Below are 8,223 nucleotides of genomic sequence, written 5' to 3'. Positions count from 1 at the left end.
AGGTGTTCCGGAGATATCACCGACATGTACATTATGCGATAGACCCAGGCCAGTTGGGTACAACAAAGTAGTAGAAGGCAGATATACTGGCCACTGGATTAGCAGTTTTCTGTTCCCTGACTGACCAGAGCAGGGGCTGCTCCAGGCTAATGAGAACATCTGACTCCAATTAACCTGCAAAGAGTCAAGTGAGTCCATTAAGGTAAAGTGAACACCTGACTCTAAGGCCCTTTTGATACTATAAAAGGGCTCACTCCAGTCAGGCTGAGAAGAGCCAGGGGAGAGGAAGTGTGGCTGAAAGGCTGGTTAATGAAGACACCCTCAAGCCATTGGTAAGAGTGAAGAAGGGAGAAGCAGGAAAGCTGTGAGGAAGTGGCCCATGGAAATGTAGCAACTCTGGCAGTGAAAGGTTGGCTGCCAACAGCTGCTACCATTAGGGTCCCTGGGCCGGAACCCAGAGTAAAGGGTGGGCCTGGGTTCCCCCCCAACCTGTCACTACAAAAACACCTCCTGGGAAGGGAAGACTAGAGGCTAAACTGTTCTGAAATAAGCCCTACGGACAACAGAGACTGTGGGAGTTCTCTCACCAACCTCCTTGCTGGTGTATGATGAAAAGGGCTCAGTAGACTGTAACCCCGGCCCTAGAGAGAGAAGGGCTATGTGGAGGGTCGCTGTGAGACTCTGAGGCTAGCATAAACCTCCTAGAGGTGCGGGACTCACAGGGACAAGGTTGGAGCTCTGCCATGATTAATTTATTGGTTGGCTTTGTTAGGTTGCTATTATGACTGTAACTGAAAGGCATACTTTTACACGAAGGCTTCAGATTGTTTCAGTGATCACCTCTAGCAGGAAGACATCTGACAATCTCATAGTTTTCAGCTGTAACCCTTTCAGGCAAATTAAAATCTGTTTCAAGGGCTGGAAGACTGGTGAAAACCATCCCACAGAATATCTACACAGCTTCACACACTACCTCGTTTCCCATCACCATGTCCAATTCTTCACCACACACGCACATTCCTCATACGATATACAATAATCAATCAGAAAAGAAATCAGGGACCCATGACCATGCTTTTCATCCTTTCTCAGAGAATTAGGGTCCCCTGTGGGAAGTGGACACTTGTTCAGGAGAAACACAGTAGGAAAACTTTGGCTAAAAGAGGCCTCACATGCCTCTGAGTTTGGAGCGTGATTTCCATGATGACATCAGAGCAATATCTGGCTTTAAAAATGCCTAGTACACCATTCAGCCAGAGAAAGACAGCTCACCACCGCAGTACATAAGATTCTTGGTTTAAGTCTCAGCAGCTATAGTTAACCTGTGTACACAAAAGTCCAGCTGATGGACTGGAGGCCTCTTTTAGTAACCAAAGTTTGCTCTCTTTGTCTGTCCATCACTGGACAGAGAATAAGTGCTCCCCCTTTTTGTTCATTCACTCCCAAGTCTTTACCACCTAGCAGGAGAGTATTTTTTAATGTACAGGAATCTTTACTTTCTAAAGCTATAGTTTTTCTCTCCCCCCTTAATTGTCCCTCTCTTGTAGTATGGAGAAGTTCTGGGGCCCAAGAGGGTCTCTGCACAGAGGGAAGTTGATGCGTGTTTCTCTCCTCCTTGCTGCACACGTCAACACCTCAGTATAGTCCTAAAAACATGCTTCCTTACTGCATCACTGAAACCAGACGTTCCTCTCTGAGCACATTTTCATTTCTTTTTTACAGGTGTTACTGACAATGCTTGCACATCATTTCCAAAAGGACAGGACACTTGTGAGACTGGTACGCCATGTATTTTAAATGTTCACAGTGTTTTTCAAACTTGTCACAAAATGCTTACAAAACAAAACCCAGCAGCCTTATGCAGCTCTGGCAGGCTGGAAAGTGTAGGCTGGATGTTCAACACCCAAGATTATTAACCAAAAATAACTTCTTGGGTTTGAACCACATATTTTCTCATCAGTATGCAGCACAAGGATGTAGGAGGAGGAAAATGAGGAGTGGGAGGATACAAAACAAACAGTGAAATGGGAAACCTGTCTATTCCGCTCTAGCCTTCCTTTCTCCTTTTCATAGCCCACCCTACGAACTACAATTGTGGTATTTGAAGAACTATACAATGTGTGTATGGCTCAGTAGTAGCACATATACAGCTGTACACATCTGGTGAACAGTTGTTTGATTTCATGTTGCCTGCTAGCTAACAGCATCCTCGTTTTCGAATGGAACCTCCATAGTTTCTGCAATGTAGTTTAAGGCTCTAATCCTTCTTTGCAATAGGCTTATTTCTTGAGCCAAAAATATTGCTCTCAATCTCTAAACTCTGCTCCCCAACCCTTGTAGCCTTCCATCTACCTTCCCAATCACTGTATGAATCACTGTATGATGGTCTCTCCATTCTCTATGACAGGGTAACTGTCTTGCTTAGACTTTGATCTGAGCACATTTTCAGAGGTGCTGAACACCAGCCATTTCCAGTTGATATCCATTGGGAGCAGGGCATGCTTTTTGGGGGGGTTGATGGACAGTAAGGTGCCTAACTCTGGCACCTAAGTTTGAAAATGTTGGCCTTGTTGCTTACATGTATGATAAAAATCGCAAGAACGGTCATGTGTTAAAGTTGTTCATGGATATTTATCAGATTGAGTGGAAGTGTGGGAGGAAGAAACAATTCTTCTTTCCTCAGGTTGCCATCACCATGGTCTACTTCACGACTGGATTTTCAGTACATTTCTCTATTCCCCTGGCACACATTAGCAGAGAAAGTGTCAAGGACATCACGTTTCTCTACCTGAGCTCTGCTTGATATAATTTATGGGCAGAAGAGCTATATTACTCGCTGGCATGGCTAGTGTTCTCCCTTTAATTGTTTCTATAATCTTTTTCTGTTAAGAGACTGAGATTTTATTTAGATATACTGCAAAAGTTAGCAAAACAGGCAGATACCTCTCCATTAATTGGTCCACTTTCATGACAAAAATATATGTTCGTGGTAGAATGTCTCCATAGGAATTCTGGAATTCTGTATCCCATCTGACAAAGAACAAAGGTGCAGTTCTTAAAATGCAGCTGAGCTCACAGGAAGACAGGATAAACTGGCAAAGTCAAATCTCTTCAGAAGCAAAAATTAACTGTGATTACTTGATGCCAGCATCACTCAAACCAATCAAATTGTTATTTTGGGAAATCATAAATTTGTATCCAGTGTCAATTTGTCACTCATTAAAATCTGATAAGAATGATTAGGAAATTATCTTAATAAGTAAACGTTAGTCTTAACCTCTTCTTCATTTAATTGCTTTAAATATAAGATTACATCACTCATTTAGGTCTTGAAAGACCTCTGACCACTTCACTGGTAGTTATTTTCTTGCGCTAATCCATATTGCCCAGTTGAAGGAGAAATCATTTACTACCATCAGGTCTGATCCTGCAAGGAGTGCCTCCTGTGAGCTGCTGAGGCTCCTCAACTCCTTTTGAAGTCAAGTCAGTTGAGAAGTTGCTCAGTACCACACAGGATTAGGCCCCTAATTTAATCCATTGTATCAGATGCTCAACCCCTAATAAAGTTCCTTTGCACTGCCCATGCAAGGACTTTAAACCACTCTCCAAAGTGATGATGAGGATTCCCTCAGTGTGAAGCTGGCATAACTGATTTTACCCTATATTACTCTGTTACCCACCCCCACAGCATTGAAGGCAGAGGTACACTGAGGAGGCAGAGAATGGAGTTTGTGCAGCCCGCCTTCTGTGGCTGCTGCAGCAGACATACTTTGGAGCAGTCCTGTGGCTCCTCTATGTTATTCTGTGAACTGTTTTGGCCCTCTGGCATCCCCAAGACCAGAGGTGAAGAATGACGGCTTACACTTTTCCTCCTGCCCTTTTCCTTACATCTCAGGCTACTCTAACTTTATACTAGCTGGGGATTGCCCCACATTAGGAAGCTCAACAACTGCCTTTTTGGGGTGATTCTTCATCTCCTTGGCATCACTGGATCAACAGAAAGGGGAAAAAAATGGTAACCAGAACCTGGCCATAGTTTTTCAAAAGCAGCAAAGAATCCTGTGCCATGTGCAAGTAACTACTAATACGAGCCCCGATCCAGCAAAGCATTTAAACATGTGCTTCATTTTAAGCATTTGAGTAGTCCTATTGTAGCCAAATACCTTCAAAATATTGCCTAAGTGTTTAGGATTAAATTGTTTTATACAACCACTATGTAATCTGCAACACTATATACAATCTAATGAGTGGATCTTATCTATTTGTTTTCTTATTCATAACAATGCTCCTGAAAACACTGATCGGACAGAGTCCACATTCCATGATTAATGCCAACGTTTTGCTGCTAGTCTCACAAATAATAAAAACAACAGATGCTTGAGTTGCAAATGCTGTTAGTTTCTTCAGAAAATACAAAGTTTTAAATCAGAAATGTACTACTGTTTTATTGTTCCAGTATGGACATTGGGGGTTTACTAAAAAAAAAGTTGTAACATATGAGAGAGAAAAAAAGCCTTGAACTCTGGTTTAGTATTTAAAACAGAGACTTTGATTCTGCCACCCTTACACTGAGTAGTGGAAATAATTCTATTATGTCTATTTGTTTTCTCTTTAAACTCATGGGGGATACTCAGAGGATCAAGTCATACAAAAAGGGACTAAGACTGGTAGACTCAGTCCCAAAATCATAACACAAGGCTGCTCTACAGAGTAATAGAATAACCTGGATGTTGCAGGTGAAGATTATGCAGCACCAGCAGCACTGCATTTGGAAACAGCATATTTATGGTGCCAACAAAATGTTTATCTAGTGCCTACACTGTGTTGATGGTAGTGTTAACACTCAAAGAGGATCACCAAATTCAACCAAATGTTACTGGAATACAAAAGAAAAAAACATTTAACATACCAAATATGATTTATCTACAATTTACAGGTAATTCTGCTGCCAGCAAACTGCAAATTATGCCACTTATTGGAAGCCACCCACTGGACAGCTGCACACCAAACAAAACTAAATACTGCTATAGCAATATTTCTGATTAGGGTTTAGAAGCTTGTGATTTTGTGACACAGGTGGATTGTTTTGAAAATTCTCCTCAAAAATACTAGTTTAACTTGGAGTGCATGTTGAAGTACTTTGCTGAATCAGGTGTACCAGTGCAGGACTCACCCCTGTGGTGCCCCCTGCTGGTTGTCTCTGTGAATTAGCTCTCCAGCATAGAACACCCTCTGCAGGCCAGTGTCCTGCTGCCACTTGGCCCCCATGTCCCTCCCAGACCCAGTGCCCCATTATCTGGGGTGCTGCCCCTTGGCAGTAACCCCTTTCTCTCACAGTCTCCCCTCCTCAGGGAACCCTCACCCACTATCTCCACCTTATATCCATATAAGGCTACTGCCTGTCATTGTCTAGCCCCCATGCCCTGGGGCAGCTGCAGTATCAGCCTACTCATAATCAGCAAGGTTGGGTTTGGACTTGCTGCCTTTACCTACCCCTAGACTACCCTCTGCAACCCTCGGTACCCATTGGCCTTCTGCTAGGCCACAGCCTGGGGCTTTCCAGGCTGGAGCCTCCCCAGCCCTGCTCCACTCAGGTCCTCTGCTCAGGTCCCTGCACTCAAGTCCATCTCCCTCTACAGCTAGAGGGACTCTATCTGCATGCCTAGCTCAAAGCCTTTTTATATGGGGTGGCTGTGGTCTGTTTGGGGCATGGCTTTCAGCTGTGCCTACTTCCCCAATCAGCCTGGGAGCTTCTTGTCCTGGCCACAGTCCACTGCTGGGCTGTTCTAAGCCCCTCAGGGCAAGAGCAGGTGATCACCCCACTACACAGAGCCATATACATAACAACTGTTTGGGTTGCCTACACTATCACCGCACTACCAGTATCTAATTCTTTGTTTTGCAAAGTGCTTTGTGGTGCGTGCACTACAAAAGATGATCAATAAAACCAGATTCTAGTTACAGTTTGCCTAATGTACATTGAAACAGGAAGTATTCTTTCTTTCATATGAAACTCTAATACGGTTTTCATAATGCAAGAATCACAGATGGGAACTTTTGTGCGTGTGTTGTTTTTTTTTTTAGAGTTCTCTGTAAACAGATTTATCTTATAAGAAATGAAGAGATGAAACTCATTTCTGGAACAGCGAGTTACCACTCTTGTCAGATCTCAAGGATTCTGTTATTATTTGTGCAGTTACTGTAAAAAACATAGAATTAATCGTACATGTACACAGTACACTACTGCTCAGGTCAGAAACTCTTCTAAATTACTGAAGCTCCATTGCACTGCAAAATTTACTACCTACCACAGCCTAAGTAGTGATAGGGAATATATTAACTAAAAATCAGGGGCCAGATCCTCAGCAGAGGTCATTCAGGAGCCAGGCTGATTTACACTAGCTGAGGCTCTGGCCCCAAGTGTTTAAAAAAGGGTCTGGATTATAAAGGAAGTTACTCTAATATTTTCAAATGTGGAAATAAGGGGTACAAAGCCAATAGTCACATTGTGTTATGAAGAACTCCTCACTAGAACATATTAAATGTTACACATATGCTAGAAATTACATATTTTCTTTGGTCAAATCCTTGAACCTCTATTTTTATATTTGCTTTTTCATATACAGCTAAATTGTGACTTTTCCCAGAGTCTCAACCAGAGTATGTTGCAGACCAGGAAGCACACTGAGATTCTGAGAGTCAGAGTCTGCCTCCTAGGTACCCCCTTGCTCTGAGTGGGAAGTAATCTGTGCCAGGTTTATACCCATCCAATCTCACATGCTCCTGACAACATTCTCAGGTTGGGGACATAATGGCTCTTCAGAGACCATGTGTCTTCTGGGGCTGTTACCCATGATATGGGTAGCCTCACGCAGGAGCATAAGCCATTTTCTTCTTCCCCCTTATGCCCCTGCATGGAAGTACAAGCTAAACTATGATTTGGACCATAGTAAAGTTTTGGTATGAAGACATGGGGAATGGTGGGAACCCAAAAATTGCAATGTCTCTCTAGTGCCAATTTTTCAATATTCAAAACAACATGTAAAATGTCAAGAGTTTCTATTCTATTTCTAAAGTCACACTTTCAGTATTGACCACAAACCTCAGTCATTTCTTCAGTTACGTTCTAGCTGATTTTTGAATTGGGGATCAAAAATCCAGTCACTTTTGGTTTTACAGGAGATCCCACTCTGGGAACTATAGACCTGAGTAAATATTAGTGCAGTGACTTCAGACAAGTTCAAGTCAAGCTAGCCTAAAAGGCCATGAATATTGGAAATCTCCTTTGGGTTTCTTCATCGCATAAATTCACTGATCTCAGTTGCACTGACATTAAAATTAGTGGGCACACTGTTTCTGTCCTCTTCTGTTTGCTGCATGTTTGAAGACAGAAACATTATTGACTACACAGAGCACGTGCTCTCGCTCTCTCTTTGCACACACACACAAAGTCACAGCTTGTCAACAGCTTTGGCAAAGTAAAACACAAATGATAATTAGAAGCATGTGACCCTAGAAAGGCAGCAGAAAACTAAAAGGTCATTTTTTTTTCCAAATGACCTAATTAAAAAAGCCTGGAGTGTTGGCTACAGTATAATGGGTTTACACAGCTTTCAACATAGATTTCCTGTTTCAAAACAGTACAATTTAGTGCTCCTGCAAAAATATGAATTGACATTTAATGCCAGCAAAATCAGGCCTCACAACAACACCCGCCTCGAGCAATGTCCAGCATGTTAGATCTATCAACTGGGTATTCCTGATTTACTATCCCATGATGACCATTTAGAAATCAGTGCCAGGATTAATGCCGATCTGTAAACATGCCTGAAATGGTACTTTGATACCAAAGGCAGTTTATATATGTATTAACAGTCCAGAACAAATCACTCCACAACCCTTCCTATAACCTATTCCTGACACAATGTATGTCTCCTTTCCCATGTTATGCCATATAGCTATTAGATCTCCTTGTTGCCTTTTCCATCTTCCTTGGTGAAAGCTGGGAGAGGATATACAGCAAGGAGTGGGAAAAGGGGAAAGGAACAGGAGACAAATGAAGGAAGAAGGATAGAAAAATTGGGAGAGGAGAGGAAGAGAGAGACAGGTTGTTACAGAGGAGGAAGAGGAGGAGGAGAGAGAGAAGCCACATCCCCACCCAGCTAGGAAAAGGCAGCATGGGTTGTGATGGGGAAGGAGAATATTTACCCTGAATTTTATCAT

This window comes from Gopherus evgoodei, chromosome 6, assembly GCF_007399415.2.
Source record: "Gopherus evgoodei ecotype Sinaloan lineage chromosome 6, rGopEvg1_v1.p, whole genome shotgun sequence".
Taxonomy (NCBI): domain Eukaryota; kingdom Metazoa; phylum Chordata; order Testudines; family Testudinidae; genus Gopherus; species Gopherus evgoodei.
This window is presented reverse-complemented; position numbering follows the sequence as displayed.